Here is a 26000-nt window from a genome sequence, read left to right as displayed (position 1 = left end):
ACAGCGGTATGCTACGACCCCCGTTAACCGTGGCTGGATCTTATTGGCACTCGCGGTCGGGATATTTCTCCCTGCCGTGGGGTAGAGACCTCCTTTTGCTCGGTCTCAAATTGCTTTTTCCCCTTCACCGCTGTCTTTACATCAGACGTCCGCCGTGATGTAGCTCGTTCATGAACGGGCTTATATCTCAGCAATCAGAGTGTCCGGTAATCACCTTACTTACGCGTTTCTCCGCTGTTATCCAAGAGCGGTTTCGTCAGAGGATACATCAGCAGCCTAGCAGGCTCTTTTTAAAATGCACCGGACTAATAGCATTACTAATTAGTTGATTGGATACATACATGTACTAATTGGATGCATACATGTAATGACTCACATATGGAACAACTTTCTAATTGCAATTGCACATATAAAGGCATTTCATAATATAAAAATAAGCAACATGGTGATTAAAAATAATAATAAAATAAGCAACAAGGTGGTTTAAAAAATAACAGAATATATATAATCTATATACAGATTAACCTATAATCTTTCAATCAATACCTCATATCTATAATCACATATACATAATTCAGAGACTCAGCACTAAGGATCCCCATTTACTTATATAAAACCTTTTAGGGTAACATAAATCCATGCCACTACTAAAGCAGTTCTTGTGGCGCAGGGGAAACATCACCTGCACTCTATGCAGCTAGTCCCATGTTCGAATCCAACCTGCTCAGCTTAACATCCATATTATTTATTTACTTTTAATGGGATCATTCTATCAATTCATTTTTACCTTTAATTTTTGTTAATATTATTTCTATATTTCATTATTTTAACCCCTGGAATAACTACATTGCTGTTTAAACAACAAAAAGAATTGAAGAAAAAATAAATATTAAACAGACAATTTAAGGATTCGAAGATTTAAATATTTAAAGATTTTAAAATTTAAAACAGGGAGGGGGGGGAGGGAGGGGGGCCTTTTGGGAGAAGGAGGGGGAAAAAATAAAAATAGAAAAATATATATATATAGAACCAAGAGAAAGTGTAAAAAGAGGATGGAGGAAGAAATCTGATGTTCATCATTACTAGTGGATTTTACTAAAGAACTTTAAAGGAACACACACAACAGGATTATACAGTTTCATCCTAAGAGGAAAGCTGTTTCCAAAATAGCTACTTCTAATAATTTTGTTTATTTATTAAACATACAATAAATGGATATTCAATAAATAATATATTAGGTAAATCAATAGATAAAATCTTCAGAGACTGCCAATGTTGTTCAGTTCGATGCTCTCATTCAGACCATCAGGTGTAAGGGTACCCAAAGAAAAAATCCAAAATGCCTCCCTTGTCAAGTAAAGGAGATTCAACTGAGGCAGCACAAGGGAACTCTCATCTGGGGACAACAACTGCAGGGAGAACACATATTTTCAGATAAACATGGGAGGGCAGAAGGCTGCCTAATACTGAAGCACCCCCAAACAACAAACCAAATGCAACAACTAGTACAAGCATTCCTGGGGGAAGGCCTGCAGCAGATGGATTTGCATATGGTGATGTCATCCAAGCAGTGGGTCAAAGTTGGCTTCAACCCTCGTCTGCATATGAAAAGAGAAAAGGGGCGTGCAGGGCATGGCGGCCTTTTGCGGCGCTTGGATGACCCCTAGTTCGCATTAAACACCTCCACCCTACTTCGGTGTGGGGCTCATGTTGGCTATGCCCCAGCCCCTGAAGCATTCAAGCTGATTACTTGCAGCAGCTGGGCACTGTAATAGCTCCAGAGCTGCTCTGTAAGGCAACTAAAAGGGTGTGGGCCCTGCAGCACTACCTGTAGTTCGCATTGTGCGTTGGAAGGCACAAAGTAAGCAGACGGGAGAAGTCAAGATAGTGCGCAAGGGCATAGAAGGGAGTGGCTCAAGAAAAGAGAAGTGTAAACAGACAGCAAACTAGGCTGGAGAGAGACATGAGACAAAGAGATCTGAATTATACGAGAGCCGACCAGGGGAAACACAAATTATGCAGTCAAGTTTCCCACATTTGGGGATATCGCAGGAGCAGCACACCCAGAGTGCAATTTATGAGCCTTGCCCTGGGAGAAGCACCTTCATGATCATAGTATCTCACCTAGCAGGTAAGTAGGAGTTGGGCTAGAGCTGGGGAGGGTCGCTGCTCGGGCACCCCCCTGTCAAGTGAAGGAGATCCAACTGAGGCAGCACAAGGGAACTCTCGAAAGAAGAACAAGGCTAGAGGAAGATCTGAGACAAAGAAATCTGACTTTTACCAGAGCTGACCAGAGGAAAGCACAAACACAGTCCCCCACTACCACAAATAATGCTGTCAAGTTTACCACATTTGGGGAAATAACAGGGGTCAGCATACCCAGAATGCAATGAATGAACCTCACCCTGGGAGAACAATCTTCATGACCATGGTATCTCCTATGCAAAATAAGTATGATTTGGGATAGGGCTGGAGAGGGCCGCTGCTCAGGCACATCTCTGTCAAGTATAGGAGATTCAACTGAGGCAGCACAAGGGAACTCTCATCTGGGGACAACAACTGCAGGGAGAACACATATTTTCAGATGAACATGGGAGGGCAGAAGGCTGCCTAATACTGAAGCACCCCCAAACAACAAACCAAATGCAACAACTAGTGCAAGCATTCCTGGGGAAAGGCCTGCAGCAGATGGATTTGCATATGGTGATGTCATCCAAGCAGTGGGTCAAAGTTGGCTTCAACCCTCGTCTGCATATGAAAAGATAAAATTGGCATGCAGGGCATGGCGGCCTTTTGCGGTGCTTGGATGACCCCTAGTTCGCATTAAACACCTCCACCCTCCTTCGGTGTGGGGCTCATGATGGCTATGCCCCAGCCCCTGAAGCATTCAAGCTGATTTCTTGCAGCAGCTGGGCACTGTAACAGCTCCAGAGCTGCTCTGTAAGGCAAGTAAAAGGGTGTGGGCCCTGCAGCACTACCTGTAGTTTGCATTGTGCGTTGGAAGGCACAAAGTAAGCAGACGGGAGAAGTCAGGATAGTGCGCAAGGGCATAGAAGGGAGCAACTCAAGAAAAGAGAAGTGGAAACAGACTGCAAATTAGGCTGGAGAGAGACCTGAGACAAAGAGATCTGAATTATACGAGAGCCGACCAGGTGAAACACAAATTATGCAGTCAAGTGTCCAACATTTGGGGAAACCGCAGGAGTAGCACACCCAGAGTGCAATGGGTGAGCCTTGCCCTGGGAGAAGCACCTTCATGATCATAGTATCTCACCTGGCAGGTAAGTAGGAGCTGGGCTAGAGCTGGGGAGGGTCGCTGCTCGGGCACCCCCCTGTCAAGTGAAGGAGATCCAACTGAGGCAGCACAAGGGAACTCTCGAAAGAAGAACAAGGCTAGAGGAAGATCTGAGACAAAGAAATCTGACTTTTACCAGAGCTGACCAGAGGAAAGCACAAACACAGTCCCTCACTACCACAAATAATGCAGTCCAGTTTCCCACATTTGGGGAAATCACAGGGGTCAGCATACCCAGAATGCAATAAATGAACCTCACCCTGGGAAAACAATCTTCATGACCATGGTATCTCCTATGCAAAATAAGTATGATTTGGGATAGAGCTGGGGAGGGCCGCTGCTCAGGCACATCTCTGTCAAGTAAAGGAGATTCAACTGAGGCAGCACAAGGGAACTCTCATCGGGGGACAACAACTGCAGGGAGAACACAAATTTTCAGATGAACATGGGAGGGCAGAAGGCTGCCTAATACTGAAGCACCACCAAACAACAAACCAAATGCAACAACTAGTGCAAGCATTCCTGGGGGAAGGCCTGCAGCAGATGGATTTGCATATGGTGATGTCATCCAAGCAGTGGGTCAAAGTTTTCTTCAACACTCATCTGCATATGAATAGAGAAGAGGGGCGTGCAGGGCATGGCGGCCTTTTGCGGCGCTTGGATGACCCCTAGTTCGCATTAAACACCTCCACCCTCCTTCGGTGTGGGGCTCATGTTGGCTATGCCCCAGCCCCTGAAGCATTCAAGCTGATTTCTTGCAGCAGCTGGGCACTGTAACAGCTCCAGAGCTGCTCTGTAAGGCAAGTAAAAGGGTGTGGGCCCTGCAGCACTACCTGTAGTTCGCATTGTGCGTTGGAAGGCACAAAGTAAGCAGACGGGAGAAGTCAGGATAGTGCGCAAGGGCATAGAAGGGAGCAGCTCAAGAAAAGAGAAGTGGAAACAGACAGCAAACTAGGCTGGAGAGAGACCTGAGACAAAGACATCTGAATTATACGAGAGCCGACCAGGGGAAACACAAATTATGCAGTCAAGTTTCCCACATTTGGGGAAATCACAGGGGCAGCACACCAAGAGTGCGATGGGTGAGCCTTGCCCTGGGAGAAGCACCTACATGATCATAGTATCTCACCTGGCAGGTAAGTAGGAGTTAGGCTAGAGCTGGGGAGGGTCGCTGCTCGGGCACCCCCCTGTCAAGTGAAGGAGATCCAACTGAGGCAGCACAAGGGAACTCTCGAAAGAAGAACAAGGCTAGAGGAAGATCTGAGACAAAGAAATCTGACTTTTACCAGAGCTGACCAGAGGAAAGCACAAACACAGCCCCCCACTACCACAAATAATGCAGTCGAGTTTCCAACATTTGGGGAAATCACAGGGGTCAGCATACCCAGAATGCAATGAATGAACCTCACCCTGGGAGAACAATCTTCATGACCATGGTATCTCCTATGCAAAATAAGTATGATTTGGGACAGGGCTGGGGAGGGCCGCTGCTCAGGCACATCTCTGTCAAGTAAAGGCGATTCAACTGAGGCAGCACAAGGGAACTCTCATCTTGGGACAACAACTGCAGGGAGAACACATATTTTCAGATGAACATGGGAGGGCAGAAGGCTGCCTAATACTGAAGCACCCCCAAACAACAAACCAAATGCAACAACTAGTGCAAGCATTCCTGGGGAAGGCCTGCAGCAGATGGATTTGCATATGGTGATGTCATCCAAGCAGTGGGTCAAAGTTGGCTTCAACCCTCGTCTGCATATGAAAAGAAAAAAGGGATGTGCAGGGAATGGCGGCCTTTTGCGGCGCTTGGATGACCCCTAATTCGCATCAAACATCTCCACCCTCCTTCGGTGTGGGGCTCATGTTGGCTATGCCCCAGCCCCTGAAGCATTCAAGCTGATTTCTTGCAGCAGCTGGGCACTGTAACAGCTCCAGAGCTGCTCTGTAAAGCATGTAAAAGGGTGTGGGCCCTGCAGCACTACCTGTAGTTTGCATTGTGCGTTGGAAGGCACAAAGTAAGCAGACAGGAGAGGTCAGAATAGTGCGCAAGGGCATAGAAGGGAGCGGCTCAAGAAAAGAGAAGTGGAAACAGACAGCAAACTAGGCTGGAGAGAGACCTGAGACAAAGAGATCTGAATTATACGAGAGCCGACCAGGGGAAACACAAATTATGCAGTCAAGTTTCCCACATTTGGGGAAATCACAGGGGCAGCACACCCAGAGTGCAATGGGTGAGCCTTGCCCTGGGAGAAGCACCTACATGATCATAGTATCTCACCTGGCAGGTAAGTAGGAGTTGGGCTAGAGCTGGGGAGGGTCGCAGCTCGGGCACCCCCCTGTCAAGTGAAGGAGATCCAACTGAGGCAGCACAAGGGAACTCTTAAAAGAAGAACAAGGCTAGAGGAAGATCTGAGACAAAGAAATCTGACTTTTACCAGAGCTGACCAGAGGAAAGCACAAACACAGTCCCCCACTACCACAAATAATGCAGTCAAGTTTCCCACATTTGGGGAAATCACAGGGGTCAGCATACCCAGAATGCAATGAATGAACCTCAACCTGGGAGAACAATCTTCATGACCATGGTATCTCCTATGCAAAATAAGTATGATTTGGGATAGAGCTGGGGAGGGCCGCTGCTCAGGCACATCTCTGTCAAGTAAAGGAGATTCAACTGAGGCAGCACAAGGGAACTCTCATCTGGGGACAACAACTGCAGGGAGAACACATATTTTCAGATGAACATGGGAGGGCAGAAGGCTGCCTAATACTGAAGCACCCCCAAACAACAAACCAAATGCAACAACTAGTGCAAGCATTCCTGGGGGAAGGCCTGCAGCAGATGGATTTGCATATGGTGATGTCATCCAAGCAGTGGGTCAAAGTTGGCTTCAACCCTCGTCTGCATATGAAAAGAAAAAAGGGATGTGCAGGGCATGGCGGCCTTTTGCGGCGCTTGGATGACCCCTAATTCACATTAAACACCTCCACCCTCCTTCGGTGTGGGGCTCATGTTGGCTATGCCCCAGCCCCTGAAGCATTCAAGCTGATTTCTTGCAGCAGCTGGGCACTGTAACAGCTCCAGAGCTGCTCTGTAAAGCATGTAAAAGGGTGAGGGCCCTGCAGCACTACCTGTAGTTTGCATTGACGTTGGAAGGCACAAAGTAAGCAGACAGGAGAGGTCATAATAGTGCGCAAGGGCATAGAAGGGAGCGGCTCAAGAAAAGAGAAGTGGAAACAGACAGCAAACTAGGCTGGAGAGAGACCTGAGACAAAGAGATCTGAATTATACGAGAGCCGACCAGGGGAAACACAAATTATGCAGTCAAGTTTCCCACATTTGGGGAAATCGCAAGAGCAGCACACCCAGAGTGCAATGGGTGAGCCTTGCCCTGGGAGAAGCACCTTCATGATCATAGTATCTCACCTGGCAGGTAAGTAGGAGTTGGGCTAGAGCTGGGTAGGGTCGCTGCTCGGGCACTTCCCTGTCAAGTGAAGGAGATCCAACTGAGTCAGCACAAGGGAACTCTCGAAAGAAGAACAAGGCTAGAGGAAGATCTGAGACAAATAAATCTGACTTTTACCAGAGCTGACCAGAGGAAAGCACAAACACAGTCCCCCACTACCACAAATAATGAAGTCGAGTTTCCCACATTTGGGGAAATCACAGGGGTCAGCATACCCAGAATGCAATGAATGAACCTCACCCTGGGATAACAGTCTTCATTACCATGATATCTCCTATGCAAAATAAGTATGATTTGGGATAGGGCTGGGGAGGGCCGCTGCTCAGGCACATCTCTGTCAAGTAAAGGAGATTCAACTGAGGCAGCACAAGGGAACTCTCATCTGGGGACAACAACTGCAGGGAGAACACATATTTTCAGATGAACATGGGAGGGCAGAAGGCTGCCTAATACTGAAGCACCCCCAAACAACAAACCAAATGCAACAACTAGTACAAGCATTCCTGGGGGAAGGTCTGCAGAAGACGGATTTGCATACAGTGATGTCATCCAAGCAGTGGGCCAAAGTTGGCTGGAACCCTCATGTGCATATGAAAAGAGAAAAGGGGTATGCAGGGAATGGCGGCCTTTTGCGGCGCTTGGATGACCCTTAGTTCGCATTAAACACCCCCACCCTCCTTCGGTGTGGGGCTCATGTTGGCAATGCCCCAGCCCCTGAAGCATTCAAGCTGATTTCTTGCAGCAGCTTGGCACTGTAACAGCTCCAGAGCTGCTCTGTAATGCAAGTAAAAGTTTGTGGGCCCTGCAGCACTACCTGTAGTTTGCATTGTGCATTGGAAGGCACAAAGTAAGCAGACAGGAGGAGAAGTCAGGATAGTGCACAAGGGTATAGAAGGGAGGGGCTCAAAAAAAAAGAAGTGGAAACAGACTGCAAACTAGGCTGGAGAGAGACCTGAGACAAAGAGATCTGAATTATATGAAAGCCGACCAGTGGAAACACAAATTATGCAGTCAAGTTTCCCACATTTGGGGAAATCACAGGGGCAGCACACCCAGAGTGCAATGGGTGAGCCTTGCCCTGGGAGAAGCACCTTCATGATCATAGTATCTCACCTGGCAGGTAAGTAGGAGTTGGGCTAGAGCTGGGGAGGGTCGCTGCTTGGGCACCCCCCTGTCAAGTAAAGGAGATCCAACTGAGGCAGCACAAGGGAACTCTCGAAAGAAGAACAAGGCTAGAGGAAGATCTGAGACAAAGAAATCTGACTTTTACCAGAGCTGACCAGAGGAAAGCACAAACACAGTCCCCCACTACCACAAATAATGCAGTCAAGTTTCCCACATTTGGGGAAATCACAGGGGTCAGCATACCCAGAATGCAATGAATGAACCTCACCCTGGGAGAACAATCTTCATGACCATGGTATCTCCTATGCAAAATAAGTATGATTTGGGATAGGGCTGGGGAGGGCCGCTGCTCAGGCACATCTCTGTCAAGTAAAGAAGATTCAACTGAGGCAGCACAAGGGAACTCTCATCTGGGGACAACAACTGCAGGGAGAACACATATTTTCAGATGAACATGGGAGGGCAGAAGGCTGCCTAATACTGAAGCACCCCCAAACAACAAACCAAATGCAACAACTAGTGCAAGCATTCCTGGGGGAAGGCCTGCAGCAGATGGATTTGCATATGGTGATGTCATCCAAGCAGTGGGTCAAAGTTGGCTTCAACCCTCGTCTGCATATGTAAAGAGAAAAGGGGCGTGCAGGGCATGTCGGCCTTTTGCAGCGCTTGGATGACCCCTAGTTCGCATTAAACACCTCCACGCTCCTTCGGTGTGGGGCTCATGTTGGCTATGCCCCAGCCCCTGAAGCATTCAAGCTGATTTCTTGCAGAAGCTGGGCACTGTAACAGCTCCAGAGCTGCTCTGTATGGCAAGTAAAAGGGTGTGGGCCCTGCAGCACTACCTGTAGTTCGCATTGTGCGTTGGAAGGCACAAAGTAAGCAGATGGGAGAAGTCAGGATAGTGCGCAAGGGCATAGAAGGGAGCGGCTCAAGAAAAGAGAAGTGGAAACAGACAGCAAACTAGGCTGGAGAGCTCTTCTGTCTATATTTTGCAAACCTGCTCTTGTCCTCTCCAGCTGCTCCATGTAGATTTGACGTCTGGCAAGGTGCATAACCCACTGACAAGCAGGCACACTCCTGCATGAGTTTTCTCTCTCACTAGCTGGATGATACACAATCATTTGCATGTGCTCCACCTCCGACACACCACCCACCCAACCACCCAGTGACCAGAGCCACCCACAAGCCAACTGGCTCCGTGATTTAATTTGCACAGTGTAGTCATCCAGGCAGCATGTCCTTCTCAATGGAAGGATCTCTGGTTCCATGGAATCTTCCACATTGGAATGCTGCGGAATAAAAAGGATTTAAATATTCAGCTTCCTAGCATTCAATGTACCTGCGGCTTGGCTTTAGCACATGGGTCTTCATCCTGTGGCCTTCCAGCTGCTGTGAAACTACACATCCCAGCATGCCCTGCCACAGTTTTGCTATTAAGGTATGCTAAAAGTGAGGCAGGGCATGCTGGGATGTGTAGTTCCACAGCATCTGGAGGGTCGCAGGTTGAAGACCCATGTTCTAGCATGCCTGTTCTATGATGCATGTACCGTGATGTCACAATCAGCTTGGAATGGGGTGTCTAGCAGGCATTTGCTGACAGCCACTTGAGGGAGACACACATCAGGAGATGCAGCATATCGGAGGTCTTCGATGCCTTTCCAGCAAATGCACACCACCTGCTGCTGGTCTGGACACAAAACAATGCCCACAATCGAAGTCCCAAAATGCCCAACTACAGGATTCATGTAAGTAGTGAATTTAGGAATGAATTTAGAAGTAGGAAATTAAGTTAGTTCACAAGTACATTCAAATTCAGATCTAAAGTCTAGGTAGGCCTCACGTCCTGGCAGCCCCCAGCACTTAAAAATGCCTTGATTAGAGGTAGAGAATTAACTGTAGATAAAAAGTAGACACAAAATAAGACTCCACAGAGCAGTTATCAGGTGTCTTTATCAATTGTTGCATTTAAAAAATCAAGCAATTAGGGAACACAATGTTGCAACAATGTAACCCTATTTGCAAAATAGTACTAAATAAGTTTGTCGATGTAAGACATTTGCAAAGGCGCATCCAAAACACGCTGGAAAATGCAACTGAATCTGTTTTTGGAGGCTAGAATAGGAAATGTGCATCGGTCCTACCAGTACTGAAAGCTCTTCTACCATCTCCCTTTTCTGAAAAGCCATTTAATATATGGTTCCCAGATAGGGGACATATCAGATATTGCCTTTCAAAAGCAGCAAATATCATACCACTTCTATTGCCATCAAAGATAAACATTGATTGTTTTCAGATATTGGATTGAAAAAGCAGTCTTTATTGACATAAAGAAGCAAAAAAACATACATAAACATTACACACATAAGTACTGTGTTGCAGCACAGATAAAACACAATACAAATGCTGTCGGTATAGTACAGTTCAAGAACTACAGCACAGGCCAGCCTACACTATAAATCATGAACTGCACTATACATTTAAACAATACAATAATACAACAGTTAATAAGGCTATGGGTGTGGAGTGTAAGAGGGTGAGGGAATCACAAGCCCGAAGCTTTATTGAAAGACAGACACATATAAAGGGAGGATTAATAAATACAAAGATATACTTTACTATAGAATGTAGTCCAATCCGGTCTTTCAACTCTTCCACAACTTAAAAACAGATAGTGTTCCCAAGCCTTCCATCCTGGAATATCTTCAGTCTCTCGCCAATGAAGAAAACAATCCCTCCAGCAGACTCTTTAACCACGATACAAGATCACAGCCAAAAGGGCGAGAAGCAACTACACTTGCGTTTAACCAAAATAGCTAAAACTTAGTGGAGGAAAGTGCAGTGCACCAAAACATAAGCTGACACAATCATGGAGAATGCGCCAGCATATATGCTCTTCTATCTATATTTTGCAAACCTGCTCTTGTCCCCTCCAGCTGCTCCATGTAGATTTAACGTCTGGCAAGGTGCATAACCCACTGACAAGCAGGCACACTCCTGCATGAGTTTTCACTCTCACTAGCTGGATGATAAACATTCATTTGCATGTGCTCCACCTCCGACACACCGCCCACCCAACCACCCAGTCACCAGAGCCACCCACAAGCCAACTGGCTCCGTGACTTAATTTGCACAGTGCAGTCATCCAGGCAGCATGTCCTTCTCAATGGAATAATCTCTGGTTCCATGGAATCTTCCGCATTGGAATGCTGCGGAACAAAAAGGATTTAAACATTCAGCTTGCTAGCATTCAATGTACCTGCGGCTTGGCTCTAGCACATGGGTCTTCATCCTGTGGCCCTCCAGCTGCTGTGAAACTACACATCCCAGCATGCCCTGCCACAGTTTTGCTATTAAGGTATGCTAAAACTGAGGCAGGGCATGCTGGGATGTGTAGTTCCACAGCAGCTGGAGGGTCGCAGGTTGAAGACCCATGTTCTAGCATGCCTGTTCTATGATGCATGTTCCGTGATGTCACAATCAGCTTGGAATGGGGTATCTAGCAGGCATTTACTGACAGCCACTTGAGGTAGACACACATCAGGAGATGCAGCATATCGGAGGTCTTCGATGCCTTTCCAGCAAATGCACACCACCTGCTGCTAGTCTGGACACAAAACAATGCCCACAATCGAAGTCCCAAAATGCCCAACTACAGGATTCATGTAAGTAGTGAATTTAGGAATGAATTTAGAAGTAGGAAATTAAGTTAGTTCACAAGTACATTCAAATTCAGATCTAAAGTCTAGGTAGGCCTCACGTCCTGGCAGCCCCCAGCATTTAAAAATGCCTTGATTAGAGGTAGGGAATTAAATGTAGATAAGAAGTAGACGCAAAATAAGACTCCACAGAGCAGTTATCAGGTGTCTTTATCAATTGTTGCATTTAAAAAATCAAGCAATTAGGGAACACAATGTTGCAACAATGTAACCCTATTTGCAAAATAGTACTAAATAAGTTTGTCGATGTAAGACATTTGCAAAGGCGCATTTAAAACACACTGGAAAATGCAACTGAATCTGTTTTTGGAGGCTAGAATAGGAAATGTGCATCGGTCCAACAAGTACTGAAAGCTCTTCTACCATCTTCCTTTTCTGAAAAGCCATTTAATATATGGTTCCCAGATAGGGGACATATCAGATATTGCCTTTCAAAAGCAGCAAATATCATACCACTTCTATTGCCATCAAAGATAAACATTGATTGTTTTCAGATATTGGATTGAAAAAGCAGTCTTTATTGACATAAAGAAGCAAAAAAACATACATAAACATTACACACATAAGTACTGTGTTGCAGCACAGCCAAAACACAATAAAAATGCTGTCGGTATAGTACAGTTCAAGAACTACAGCACAGGCCAGCCTACACTATAAATCATGAACTGCACTATACATTTAAACCATACAATAATACAACAGTTAATAAGGCTATGTGTGTGGAGTGTAAGAGGGTGAGGGAATCACAAGACCGAAGCTTTATTGTAACACAGACACATATAAGGGGAGGGGCAATAAATAGAAAGGTATCCTTTACTATAGAATGTAGTCCAATCCGACCTCTGTGCTCTTCCACAACTGAAAAACGGATAGTGTTCCCAAGCCTTCCATCCTGGAATATCTTTGGTCTTTCGCCAATGAAGAAAACAATCCCTCCCTCCAGCTGACCCTTCAACCACGATACAAGATCACAGCCAAAAGGCCGAGAAGCAACTACACTTGAACTTAACAAAAATGGCTAAAACTTAGTGGAGGAAAGTGCAGTGCACCAAAACATAAGCTGACACAATCATGGAGAATGTGCCAGCATATATGCTCTTCTATCTATATTTTGCAAACCTGCTCTTGTCCCCTCCAGCTGCTCTATGTAGATTTGACGTCTGGCAAGGTGCATAACCCACTGACAAGCAGGCACACTCCTGCATGAGTTTTCTCTCTCACTAGCTGGATGATACACAATCATTTGCATGTGCTCCACCTCCGACACACCACCCACCCAACCACCCAGTCACCAGAGCCACCCACAAACCAACTAGCTCCGTGATTTAATTTGCACAGTGTAGTCATCCAGGCAGCATGTCCTTCTCAATGGAAGGATCTCTGGTTCCATGGAATCTTCCACATTGGAATGCTGCGGAACAAAAAGGATTTGAATATTCAGCTTGCTAGCATTCAATGTACCTGCGGCTTGGCTTTAGCACATGGGTCTTCATCCTGTGGCCCTCCAGCTGCTGTGAAACTACACATCCCAGCATGCCCTGCCACAGTTTTGCTATTAAGGTATGCTAAAACTGAGGCAGGGCATGCTGGTATATGTAGTTCCACAGCAGCTGGAGGGTCGCAGGTTGAAGACCCATATTCTAGCATGCCTGTTCTATGATGCATGTTCCGTGATGTCACAATCAGCTTGGAATGGGGTGTCTAGCATGCATTTGCTGACAGCCACTTGAGGGAGACACACATCAGGAGATGCAGCATATCGGAGGTCTTCGATGCCTTTCCAGCAAATGCACACCACCAGCTGCTGGTCTGGACACAAAACAATGCCCACAATTGAAGGCTCAAAATGCCCAACTACAGGATTAATGTAAGTAGTGAATTTAGGAATGAATTTAGAAGTAGGAAATTAAGTTAGTTCACAAGTACTTTCAAATTCAGATCTAAAGTCTAGGTAGGCCTCACGTCCTGGCAGCCCCCAGCATTTAAAAATGCCTTGATTAGAGGTAGGGAATTAAATGTAGATAAGAAGTAGACACAAAATAAGACTCCACAGAGCAATTATCAGGTGTCTTTATCAATTGTTGCATTTAAAAAAATCAAGCAATTAGTGAACACAATGTTGCGACAATGTAACCCTATTTGCAAAATAGTACTAAATAAGTTTGTCGATGTAAGACATTTGCAAAGGCGCAAACAAAACACGCTGGAAAATGCAACTGAATCTGTTTTTGGAGGTTAGAATAGATGCAGGATCAAGTAGCTCAATGGGTAGGGTATTTGATTAGAATTCAACAGGTTATAGGTTTGAATCCTGGGTATGATAGTTTGAGGTGTTATTTAATAAAGTATGTTTATATACTAGTCACACATGGCTTACTTGTACAAATGGCATGTCACCAGTTAGTGCTGACTGCTGATATGCCATTTGCACAAACACGCCATGTGTGACTGTATATGCATTTAAGGAGGGCACCCCGGCAATACCACAAACCATTGAGTGTCAAGTATACTAGATATATCTTCATATCTCATGTGCTTTCTCTGAGACCAATCTTGTTATGCCCCTTCCCCACAAGGCATGCGCCTTTTGTCCATATTGCAAAAATGGGGAGGGGGGGGGCATATAATTATCTGTCACAGGGCACCAAAAAGTCTAGTTATGGCTCTGGTATGCATTATGTAATCTGGCAGACCATATCTCCAACACTGGCTGGTTGGAATAGAAATCCGGTTATCTATGTGAGCAAATGACCATCAACGATTTACTCTCAAACACTAGAAAATGGACAAAAATGGTCCCCTAAACAAATTGGTTAAATTTTGGGTTTAACCAATTTGTGTAATGACCATTTTTGACCACTTTTCTAGTGTTTGGGAGCAAATGGTTAATTGACATTTGCTCCTATACATTACCAGATTTTCATTCCATCCATCCAGACTGGATAGATAGCCTGACAGATAATTGTGTAGTGTACGCCCAGGATAACTGTCAGTTGTGCTTTCTTTTATGACGGCACATAAATGGGTGGGCAGATCCAGAGCAAGCACTGCCCACTCATGCATAGTTGTCAACTGATGTGAAGTTCCAGGGGGCAATCTCAGTTATAAAGAAAAGTATCTGGAAATTGTCCCTAGTTTAAAAAAAAAATTTAAAAAAATTGATCAACTCCATTTATTTAGTATGATATCCCAGGTGATAGGATGCCGGCAGTCAGAACAACATACTTTATTAAATAACACATCTCAAACTACCATACCCAGGATTCAAACCTATAACCTGTTGAATTCTAATCAAACACCCTACCTATTGAGCTATTTGATCCTGCATAAAAATTGTGAACATTATATGAAGCTATTGGTACTTTGAAAAAAAAAGTATCAGCATTACAACGCAGCAGATCCATGCAGTTTGCAGCCACACACTACATGTATCTGCTCAGCCACAATGCTGATTATTTCTTCACAAAGTACAAGGTGAGCTCCAAACAGAATTCTCTAGCTTAGAATTATGCCAAACCTAGAAGTCGGGCCCCCCACCCTGGGATCCCCCAGAGGGAGGCCTGCACCGTCATGCGGCAGGCTTGTCCGTTTTGGAAGCAGGCTGATGGGCAGCCCAGGCTTGCTTCAGTCTGGGCTTGGCAGGTCTGGAAGCATGAGCTTGCTTTGGGTATGCCTGACCTTGGGTACGCTTTACCTTGAGGATGAAAGGGCCAAGGGAAAGTACTTTTAGCCTTCTGCGTGGTAGGAGTCATACTAGGTAGGCAAGCTGTTTTAGCAGTAGCCAGATCAGCTACAATCTTATTGAGGTCTTCTCCAAAGAGAGTGTCTCCCTTGAAAGGAAGCACCTCCAGGGTTTTCTTGGAATCCATATCCACCGACCAGGATCTCAACCAGCTGTATAAAGTATTACCTTGGAACTGGCTCTCCACTCCCCATTATCTGGTTATCATGGCTTCCTCCGCCAGTGTCCAGACTCGCTTGCTGAAGCTCGGCCACTTCTTCCTAGCAGCAGGCTCCTGGATCACTGGGCAGCAGAGGTGCTTGGGAGCCGGAAGGGGGCGGAGCAATCAGGCAGGCAGTTGCAGTGCTGCCCAGCTATCTGTGGTGTGAGAAGAAGCAGGGGCACCCCACCGCTGGCAGTGCTGCAGCTAGCGGTGGTGGCAGCGGCGAGGCTGCTGGGCTGGGTCTTTAAAAAGGTGGAAAGAAGGGTGTTACGGCATGGAATGTACAAACTGCGAGACCCTGCTGGTAGCGCCTTTGTCTATTTAGTAGGAAGGGCACGTAACAGCCGGAGGGCAATGGAGGAAGCCCCTTTAGGGCTGGAGCCCGGCGGCAACTGACTCCGTTGTCTCTGGCAGTTCCGCCCCTGGACTAGAGGAATGGTCAAGAACATGGCAACATTTAATGCCAAAAAATGCAAAATCATACACGTCTCAAAAATACAAAGGCTAACTATAATATTAAGGGCATTATAATGGCAAGAGGAAAGCTATCTAAGTATTACTATTTCAGGTGAGCAATGTAACAAAGCAATAGGAAAGGCAAGTCAGATGCTTGTTTGCATAGGTAAAGAACCAGTAGCAGAAAAAAGTAATACAGGTTGAGTATCCCATATCCAAATATTCCGAAATACGGAATATTCCGAAATACGGACTTTTTTGAGTGAGACTGAGATAGTGAAACCTTTGTTTTTTGATGGCTCAGTGTACACAAACTTTGTTTAATACTCAAAGTTATTAAAAATATTGTATTAAATGAACTTCAGACTGTGTGTATAAGGTGTATATGACACATAAATGAATTCTGTGAATGTACACACACTTTGTTTAATGCACAAAGTTATAAAAAAATATTGGCTAAAATGACCTTCAGGCTGTGTGTATATGGTATATATGAAACATAAATGCATTCTGTGCTTAGATTTAGGTCCCATCACCATAATATCTCGTTATGGTATGCAATTATTCCAAAATACAGAAAAATCCGATATCCAAAATTCCTCTGGTCCCAAGCATTTTGGATAAGGGATACTCAACCTGTAATGCCACTGTATAGGTCCTTGGTACAGCCACATTTAGAATCCTGTGTTCAGTTCCAGAAGCCATATCTCAAGCGCCTTGAGTCCTGTTGGAGAAAGAGCACTATATAAATAAATAGTATCAAAATTTGTTTCACGGCACCCCTAGGCCAAAGTTTTTTTTATTGAGAAATTCAGAAAAAAATATAAAATTAAGTAAATTGTGTTTATAGCATGTCATCCTCAGGTTCAGTTATGTTGTGAGGGAATGGTTTTGCCAATTTAATAAAGTATAAATTATTTTAATTGGTCCTGGACCACCAAACTATGCTACCAGTGCAAGAACCCCAGTTTGGAAACTACTGCCATAAAATAAACCTTTTTTGTTTTTTTTTAAACTACATGTAATACACCTTAGATATCAGTTCCTAAAAGGTTTTAAACCCTTGCATACAGTAAACTACACATATTTAAAAATCCTACACCGGGCACAAGTGCTCACGGGCCAATTTCATGGCAGTCTCGGATAGGAGGGCATTGTGGATTCACCAAGGGAATGCTGATGCTGACTCCAAGAAGCCTCTTCAAGATCGCAGGAGCAGAGTCCTCTGCTTCTGCCAAATCCACTGCATGACGCTGGGGCTCTCTTGCAGGAGCCCACACCAGTGGGGGGCACCAGGGGCGGAACTACTGGCAGGGCAGGCAGTGCATTGCACTGGGGCCCCGCCGCACTCAAGGGCCCACAGCCGCCGGCATTACAATGAGTCACAATGACTCATTGTATCATGCCGCAGCCGCACACCAGCGCTCCCGTCGGGTCTGCGTCCTGCGACTCCCGCCGCCCGCCCGTCGTAACGAACAGATCAGGCCAGGGCACTACGGGCAGCAGCCGCAGCACCAGACACGCTGCCACCTCTGTAACACACGAAGAGGGTCGCTTGGAGATGAGAGGAGCAGCGGCACGGGGGGGAGGAGGAGGAGGAGGGAGGTGAAGGAAGGAGCCGCAGCAGCGCTTTGTTACTGGTGGAGGCGCTGCTGCTGCCCCTCTGCTTCACTATAGGCTGTCTTCCGAGAACAGCCTATAGTGAAGCAGAGGGGCAGCAGCAGCAGCGCCTCCACCAATAACACAGCGCTGCTGCGGCTCCCTCCTCCACCTCCCTCCTCCTCCTTCTCTACTGCCCGGGAATCGTCAAGCTGCACGAGGAGCCTGAGCCAGCGGAGAGGGTAAGTATAATTCTTCTTTCTTTCTTTCTTTCTTTCTTTCTTTCTTTCTTTCTTTCTTTCTTTCTTTCTTTCTTTCTTTCTTTCGTCTCTTTCTTTCTTTGTTGGGACTGCCTGCCGCTATGTGTAAAAAGGGGGAATCTGCCTGCCGCTATGTGTAAAAAGGGGGAATCTGCCTGCCGCTATGTGTAAAAAGGGGGAATCTGCCTGCCGCTATGTGTAAAAAGGGGGAATCTGCCTGCAGCTATGTGTAAAAGGGGGGAATCTGCCTGCAGCTATGTGTTAAAAGGGGGAATCTGCCTGCAGCTATGTGTAAAAAGGGGGACTGCCTGCCGCAATGTGTAAAAAGGGGGAATCTGCCTGCCGCTATGTGTAAAAAGGGGGAATCTGCCTGCAGCTATGTGTAAAAAGGGGGACTGCCTGCCGCAATGTGTAAAAAGGGGGAATCTGCCTGCCGCAATGTGTAAAAAGGGGGAAGCTGCTTGCCGCAATGTGTAAAAAGGGGGAATCTGCTTGCCGCAATGTGTAACAAGGGGGAATCTGCCTGCCGTAATGTGTAACAAGGGGGATGCTGTCTGCCGTAATGTGTAACAAGGGCACGCTGTCTGCCATAATGTGTAACAAGGGCAAGCTGTCTGCTGTAATGTGTAACAAGGGCAAGCTGTCTGCTGTAATGTGTAAAAAGTGTACGATGTCTGCCATTATGTGTAACAAGGGCAGGCTGACTGCTGTTATGTGAAAAAAGTGTACGCTGTCTGCCGCTATGTTTAACAAGGGCAGGCTGTCTGCCGTTATGTGTAAAAAGTGTACGCTGTCTGCCACTATGTTTAACAAGGGCAGGCTGTCTGCCGTTATGTGAAAAAAATGTACGCTGTCTGCCGCTATGTGTAACAAGGGCACACTGTCTGCCGTTGTGTAAAAAAGGGGGATGCTGTCTGCCGTAATGTGTAAAAAGGGGACGCTGTCTGCTGTAATGTGTAAAAAGAGGACGCTGTCTGCTGTAATGTGTAAAAAGAGGAATCTGTCCGCCGTAAGGTGTAAAAGGGTCTCTACCTGGTGTAGTGGTGCTACTGTGCGGCGTAATTTGAATAATGGAGACTACTGTGCACCGTTTTATGAATTGGTATTATTTTGTGGCCACACCCCTTAACCACGAAGCCACGCCACTATGTTTTTTTGCGCGCGCCTACGGCGCGCACTGCCCCTGTTTTGCATGCAGGGGTGGGGCTCCAATGCCGTTTCTTGCACACACTGCTAAAATGTCTAGTTACGGCACTGTTGCTAGGTATCCACTTCCCTGAGCAGGCCCCCCTCACCAGATCCTCTCCAGGGGTGAGGGGGTGGACTTGGATGGGATGGGATGGGGGGGGGCCCAAGCCATTTTGTCGCACATGGGCCCACTGCTCGCTAGTTCCGCCACTGGGGGGCACGTCTAAAACTCTTCAGTCAGTTCTGGATTCATTCGGACCTGGACTCGTGGGTTTTACAAATAGTGTCCCAAGGGTACAAACTGGGGTTTCAAGAAGTTCCCCCTCACCGATTGTTCAAATCAGCCTTAGTCAGCAGGGAGAAGGTTTTTATTCAAGCCTCTTCGTGGTCCCGAAGCCGGACGGCTCAGTCAGACCAATCTTAAATCTGAAATCCCTTAATTTCTACCTAAAGAAATTCAATTTCAAGATGGAATCTCTCAGGGTAGTGATCTCCAGTCCGGGGGATAAAGGAGATTTCATGGTTTTGGTAGACATAAAGGATGCCTACTTACATGTTCCCATTTAGCCACTGCATCAAGCTACCTGAGGTTTGCAATTCAGGATTGTCATTACCAATTTCAGACGTTGCCGTTTGGTCTGTCCACGGCTCCGAGGATTTTCACCAGGGTGATGGCGGAAATGATGGTTCTCCTTCGCAAGCAAGGAGTCACAATTATCCCGTACTTGGATGATCTCCTGATAAAGGCGAGATCCCGGTACCAGTTGGTGCAAAACATCTACTCTCCCTGACAGTTCTTTAACAACATGGTTGGCTCCTAAACTTGCCAAAATCGCAGTTGGTCCTAATGACGCGGTTGTTGTTTTTGGGAGTGATACTGGACACAGAAGAGGTTTTTTTCTAGTGGAATGGCTCTGGAGATCCAGAGTCTGGTCAAACAAATTCTGAAACCAGCAAGAGTGTTAATCCATCAATGCATTCGGTTGCTGGGGAAGATGGTTGCGGCCTACGAGGCCATTCAGTTTGGCAGGCTCCATGCCAGAGTGTTCCAGTGGGACCTGTTGGACAAGTGGTCCGGATCCCACCTACACATGCACCGGAGGATAATCCTGTCTTCCAAGACCAGAATCTCACTCCATTGGTGGCTGCACAGTTCTCACCACCTAGAGGGGCGATGGTTTGGGATCCAGGACGGGATCCTAGGGACCACGGATGCAACCCTCCGAGGCTGGGGAGCAGTCACACAGGGGGAAAACATCCAAGGAAGATGGTCAAGTCAGGAAAGTTGTCTCCACATAAATGTTCTGGAGTTAAGGGCCATTTAATAACTGCAGACACAGTACGCACTGGGACGGGTGCCCAGCATCCTCTACGGACTAAGAGAAAATAAGAATTTACTTACCGATAATTCTATTTCTCGGAGTCCGTAGTGGATGCTGGGGTTCCTGAAAGGACCATGGGGAATAGCGGCTCCGCAGGAGACAGGGCACAAAAGTAAAGCTTTCCGATCAGGTGGTGTGCACTGGCTCCTCCCCCTATGACCCTCCTCCAAGCCAGTTAGGTACTGTGCCCGGACGAGCGTACACAATAAGGGAGGAATTTTGAATCCCGGGTAAGACTCATACCAGCCACACCAATCACACCGTACAACTTGTGATCTAAACCCAGTTAACAGTATGATAACAGCGGAGCCTCTGAAAAGATGGCTCACAACAATAATAACCCGATTTTTGTAACTATGGCCCTCATTCCGAGTTGTTCGCTCGTTCTTTTTCATCGCATCGCAGTGAAAATCCGCTTAGTACGCATGCGCAAAGTTCGCACTGCGACTGCGCCAAGTAACTTTACTATGAAGAAAGTATTTTTACTCACGGCTTTTTCTTCGCTCCGGCGATCGTAATGTGATTGACAGGAAATGGGTGTTACTGGGCGGAAACACGGCGTTTCAGGGGCGTGTGGCTGAAAACGCTACCGTTTCCGGAAAAAACGCAGGAGTGGCCGGAGAAACGGTGGGAGTGCCTGGGCGAACGCTGGGTGTGTTTGTGACGTCAACCAGGAACGACAAGCACTGAACTGATCGCACAGGCAGAGTAAGTCTGGAGCTACTCTGAAACTGCTAAGTAGTTAGTAATCGCAATATTGCGAATACATCGGTCGCAATTTTAAGAAGCTAAGATTCACTCCCAGTAGGCGGCGGCTTAGCGTGTGTAACTCTGCTAAATTCGCCTTGCGACCGATCAACTCGGAATGAGGGCCTATGTACAAGTATTGCAGATAATCCGCACTTGGGATGGGCGCCCAGCATCCACTACGGACTCCGAGAAATAGAATTATCGGTAAGTAAATTCTTATTTTCTCTATCGTCCTAGTGGATGCTGGGGTTCCTGAAAGGACCATGGGGATTATACCAAAGCTCCCAAACGGGCGGGAGAGTGCGGATGACTCTGCAGCACCGAATGAGAGAACTCCAGGTCCTCCTTAGCCAGGGTATCAAATTTGTAGAATTTAGCAAACGTGTTTGCCCCTGACCAAGTAGCTGCTCGGCAAAGTTGTAAAGCCGAGACCCCTCGGGCAGCCGCCCAAGATGAGCCCACCTTCCTTGTGGAATGGGCATTTACATATTTTGGCTGTGGCAGGCCTGCCACAGAATGTGCAAGCTGAATTGTATTACACATCCAACTAGCAATAGTCTGCTTAGAAGCAAGAGCACCCAGTTTGTTGGGTGCATACAGGATAACAGCAAGTCAGTTTTCCTGACTCCAGCCGTCCTGGAACATATTTTCAGGGCCCTGACAACATCTAGCAACTTGGAGTCCTCCAAGTCCCTAGTAGGTGCAAGGCACCATAATAAGCTGGTTCAGGTGAAACACTGACACCACCTTAGGGAGAGAACTGGGGACGAGTCCGCAGCTCTGCCCTGTCCGAATGGACAAACAGATATGGGCTTTTTTGAGAAAAAACCACCAATTTGACACTCGCCTGGTCCAGGCCAGGGCCAAGAGCATGGTCACTTTTCATGTGAGATGCTTCAAATCCACAGATTTGACTGGTTTTAAACCAATGTGATTTGAGGAATCCCAGAACTACGTTGAGATCCCACAGTGCCACTGGAGGCACAAAAGGGGGTTGTATATGCAATACTCCCTTGACAAACTTCTGGACTTCAGGAACTGAAGCCAATTCTTTCTGGAAGAAAATCGACAGGGCCGAAATTTGAACCTTAATGGACCCCAATTTAATGGCCCATAGACACTCCTGTTTGCAGGAAATGCAGGAAACGACCGAGTTGAAATTTCTTTGTGGGGCCTTCCTGGCCTCACACCACGCAACATATTTTCGCCACATGTGGTGATAATGTTGTGCGGTCACCTCCTTTCTGGCTTTGACCAGGGTAGGAATGACCTCTTCCGGAATGCCTTTTTCCCTTAGGATCCGGCTTTCCACCGCCATGCCGACAAAACGCAGCTGCGGTAAGTCTTGGAACAGACATGGTACTTGCTGAAGCAAGTCCCTTCTTAGCGGCAGAGGCCATAAGACCTCTGTAAGCATCTCTTGAAGTTCCGGGTACCAAGTCCTTCTTGGCCAATCCGGAGCCATGAGTATAGTTCTTACTCCTCTACGTCTTATAATTCTCAGCACCTTAGGTATGAGAAGCAGAGGAGGGAACACATACACCGACTGGTACACCCACGGTGTTACCAGAACGTCCACAGCTATTGCCTGAGGGTCTCTTGACCTGGCGCAATACCTGTCCCGTTTTTTTTTTTTTTTGTTCAGACGGGACGCCATCATGTCCACCTTTGGTATTTCCCAACGGTTTACAATCATGTGGAAAAAAACTTCCCGATGAAGTTTCCACTCTCCCGGGTGGAGGTCGTGCCTGCTGAGGAAGTCTGCTTCCCAGTTTCCATTCCCGGGATGAAACACTGCTGACAGTGCTATCACATGATTTTCCGCCCAGCAAAAAGTCCTTGCAGTTTTTGCCATTGCCCTCCTGCTTCTTGTGTCGCCCTGTCTGTTTACGTGGGCGACTGCCGTGATGTTTTTCCCACTGGATCAATACCGGCTGACCTTGTAGCAGAGGTCTTGCTAAGCTTAGAGCATTATAAATTTACCCTTAGCTCCAGTATATTTATGTGGAGAAAAGTCTCCAGACTTGATCACACTCCCTGGAAATTTTTTCCTTGTGTGACTGCTCCCCAGCCTCTCGGGCTGGGCTCCGTGGTCACCAGCATCCAATCCTGAATGCCGAATCTGCGGCCCTCTAGAAGATGAGCACTCTATAACCACCACAGGAGAGACACCCTTGTCCTTGGATATAGGGTTATCCGCTGATGCATCTGAAGATGCGATCCGGACCATTTGTCCAGCAGATCCCACTGAAAAGTTCTTGCGTGAAATCTGCCGAATGGAATTGCTTCGTAGGAAGCCACCATTTTTACCAGGACCCTTGTGCAATGATGCACTGTTTTTAGGAGGTTCCTGACTAGCTCGGATAACTCCCTGGCTTTCTCTTCCGGGAGAAACACCTTTTTCTGGACTGTGTCCAGAATCATCCCTAGGCACAGCAGACGTGTCGTCGGGATCAGCTGCGATTTTGGAATATTTAGAATCCACCCGTGCTGTTGTAGCAGTATCCTAGATAGTGCTACTCCGACCTCCAACTGTTCCCTGGACTATGCCCTTATCAGGAGATCGTCCAAGTAAGGGATAATTAAGACGCCTTTTCTTCGAAGAAGAATCATCATTTCGGCCATTACCTTGGTAAAGACCCGGGGTGCCGTGGACAATCCAAACGGCAGCGTCTGAAACTGATAGTGACAGTTCTGCACCACGAACCTGAGGTACCCTTAGTGAGAAGGGCAAATTTGGGACATAGAGGTAAGCATCCCTGATGTCCCGGGACACTATATAGTCCCCTTCTTCCTGGTTCGTTATCACTGCTCTGAGTGACTCCATCTTGATTTGAACCTTTGTAAGTGTTCAAAAATTTTTTTAGAATAAGTCTCACCTAGCCTTCTGGCTTCAGTACCACAATATAGTGTGGAATAATACCCCTTTTCTTGTAGTAGGAGGGGTAATTTAATTATCACCTGCTGGGAATACAGCTTGTGAATTTTTTCCCATACTGCCTCCTTGTCGGAGGGAGACCTTGGTAAAGCAGACTTCAGGAGCCTGCGAAGGGGAAACGTCTCGACATTCCAATCTGTACCCCTGGGATACTACTTGTAGGATCCAGGGGTCCTGTACGGTCTCAGCGCCATGCTGAGAACTTGTCAGAAGCGGTGGAACGCTTCTGTTCCTGGGAATGGGCTGCCTGCTGCAGTCTTCTTCCCTTTCCTCTATCCCTGGGCAGATATGATCTTATAGGGACGAAAGGACTGAGGCTGAAAAGACGGTGTCTTTTTCTGCAGAGATGTGACTTAGGGTAAAAACGGTGGATTTTCCAGCAGTTGCCGTGGCCACCAGATCCGATGGACCGACCCCAAATAACTCCTCTTCCTTTATACGGCAATACACCTTTGTGCCGTTTGGAATCTGCATCACCTGACCACTGTCGTGTCCATAACATCTTCTGGCAGTTATGGACATCGCATTTACTCTTGATGCCAGAGTGCAAATATCTCTCTGTGCATCTCGCATATATAGAAATGCATCCTTTAAATGCTCTATAGTCAATAAAATACTGTCCCTGTCAAGGGTATCAATATTTTTAGTCAGGGAATCCGACCAAGCCACCCCAGCTCTGCACATCCAGGCTGAGGCGATCGCTGGTCGCAGTATAACACCAGTATGTGTGTATATACTTTTTATGATATTTTCCAGCCTCCTGTCAGCTGGTCCTTGAGGACGGCCCTATCTATAGACGGTACCGCCACTTGTTTTGATAAGCGTGTGAGCGCCTTATCCACCCTAAGGGGTGTTTCCCAACGCGCCCTAACTTCTGGCGGGAAAGGGTATACCGCCCATAATTTTCTATCGGGGGGAACCCACGCATCATCACACACTTTATTTAATTTATCTGATTCAGGAAAAACTATGGTAGTTTTTTCACATCCCACATAATACCCTCTTTTGTGGTACTTGTAGTATCAGAAATATGTAACACCTCCTTCATTGCCTTTAACGTGTGGCCCTAATAAGGAATACGTTTGTTTATTCACCGTCGACACTGGATTCAGTGTCCCTGTCTGTGTCTGTGTCGACCGACTAAAGTAAACGGGCGTTTTAAAAACCCCTGACGGTGTTTTTGAGACGTCTGGACCGGTACTAATTGTTTGTCGGCCGTCTCATGTCGTCAACCGACCTTGCAGCGTGTTGACATTATCACGTAATTTCCTAAATAAGCCATCCATTCCGGTGTCGACTCCCTAGAGAGTGACATCACCATTACAGGCAATTGCTCCGCCTCCTCACCAACATCGTCCTCCTACATGTCGACACACACGTACCGACACACAGCACACACACAGGGAATGCTCTGATAGAGGACAGGACCCACTAGCCCTTTGGAGAGACAGAGGGAGAGTTTGCCAGCACACACCAAAAACGCTATAATTATATAGGGACAACCTTATATAAGTGTTTTCCCTTATAGCATTTTTTATATATTTCTAACGCCAAATTAGTGCCCCCCCTCTCTGTTTTAACCCTGTTTCTGTAGTGCAGTGCAGGGGAGAGCCTGGGAGCCTTCCCTCCAGCCTTTCTGTGAGGGAAAATGGCGCTGTGTGCTGAGGAGATAGGCCCCGCCCCTTTTTCGGCGGCCTCTTCTCCCGCTCTCAACGGATTCTGGCAGGGGTTAAATATCTCCATATAGCCTCCGGAGGCTATATGTGAGGTATTTTTAGCCAAAATAGGTATTCATTTGCCTCCCAGGGCGCCCCCCTCCCAGCGCCCTGCACCCTCAGTGACTGCCGTGTGAAGTGTGCTGAGAGGAAAATGGCGCACAG

General features: G+C 46.8%; 12 non-coding genes across 12 annotated transcripts; all 12 read right to left on the bottom strand.

Moving 5' to 3' along the window:
• Positions 1–1976: 1976 nt before the first annotated feature.
• On the bottom strand, positions 1977–2139 carry LOC134953508 (U1 spliceosomal RNA). The gene has a single exon (XR_010185609.1). It is a non-coding gene; the product is annotated as a U1 spliceosomal RNA (small nuclear RNA).
• A 152-nt stretch (positions 2140–2291) lies between these two features.
• LOC134951300 (U1 spliceosomal RNA) lies at positions 2292–2455 on the bottom strand. The gene has a single exon (XR_010184066.1). It is a non-coding gene; the product is annotated as a U1 spliceosomal RNA (small nuclear RNA).
• Positions 2456–3126: 671 nt separating this feature from the next.
• On the bottom strand, positions 3127–3289 carry LOC134953049 (U1 spliceosomal RNA). The gene has a single exon (XR_010185390.1). It is a non-coding gene; the product is annotated as a U1 spliceosomal RNA (small nuclear RNA).
• Positions 3290–3441: 152 nt separating this feature from the next.
• Positions 3442–3605, bottom strand: LOC134951753 (U1 spliceosomal RNA). The gene has a single exon (XR_010184435.1). It is a non-coding gene; the product is annotated as a U1 spliceosomal RNA (small nuclear RNA).
• A 671-nt stretch (positions 3606–4276) lies between these two features.
• LOC134953454 (U1 spliceosomal RNA) lies at positions 4277–4439 on the bottom strand. Its single transcript, XR_010185591.1, has one exon. It is a non-coding gene; the product is annotated as a U1 spliceosomal RNA (small nuclear RNA).
• A 152-nt stretch (positions 4440–4591) lies between these two features.
• LOC134950929 (U1 spliceosomal RNA) lies at positions 4592–4755 on the bottom strand. The gene has a single exon (XR_010183761.1). It is a non-coding gene; the product is annotated as a U1 spliceosomal RNA (small nuclear RNA).
• A 670-nt stretch (positions 4756–5425) lies between these two features.
• Positions 5426–5588, bottom strand: LOC134952557 (U1 spliceosomal RNA). The gene has a single exon (XR_010185055.1). It is a non-coding gene; the product is annotated as a U1 spliceosomal RNA (small nuclear RNA).
• Positions 5589–5740: 152 nt separating this feature from the next.
• On the bottom strand, positions 5741–5904 carry LOC134951102 (U1 spliceosomal RNA). Its single transcript, XR_010183903.1, has one exon. It is a non-coding gene; the product is annotated as a U1 spliceosomal RNA (small nuclear RNA).
• Positions 5905–6574: 670 nt separating this feature from the next.
• Positions 6575–6737, bottom strand: LOC134952299 (U1 spliceosomal RNA). The gene has a single exon (XR_010184855.1). It is a non-coding gene; the product is annotated as a U1 spliceosomal RNA (small nuclear RNA).
• A 152-nt stretch (positions 6738–6889) lies between these two features.
• Positions 6890–7053, bottom strand: LOC134951893 (U1 spliceosomal RNA). The gene has a single exon (XR_010184548.1). It is a non-coding gene; the product is annotated as a U1 spliceosomal RNA (small nuclear RNA).
• A 674-nt stretch (positions 7054–7727) lies between these two features.
• LOC134952239 (U1 spliceosomal RNA) lies at positions 7728–7890 on the bottom strand. Its single transcript, XR_010184806.1, has one exon. It is a non-coding gene; the product is annotated as a U1 spliceosomal RNA (small nuclear RNA).
• Positions 7891–8042: 152 nt separating this feature from the next.
• Positions 8043–8206, bottom strand: LOC134950556 (U1 spliceosomal RNA). The gene has a single exon (XR_010183455.1). It is a non-coding gene; the product is annotated as a U1 spliceosomal RNA (small nuclear RNA).
• Between the last annotated feature and the right edge of the window lie 17794 nt (positions 8207–26000).

This window comes from Pseudophryne corroboree, chromosome 8 (genome assembly GCF_028390025.1).
Source record: "Pseudophryne corroboree isolate aPseCor3 chromosome 8, aPseCor3.hap2, whole genome shotgun sequence".
NCBI lineage: Eukaryota > Metazoa > Chordata > Amphibia > Anura > Myobatrachidae > Pseudophryne > Pseudophryne corroboree.
This window is presented reverse-complemented; position numbering and strand designations above follow the sequence as displayed.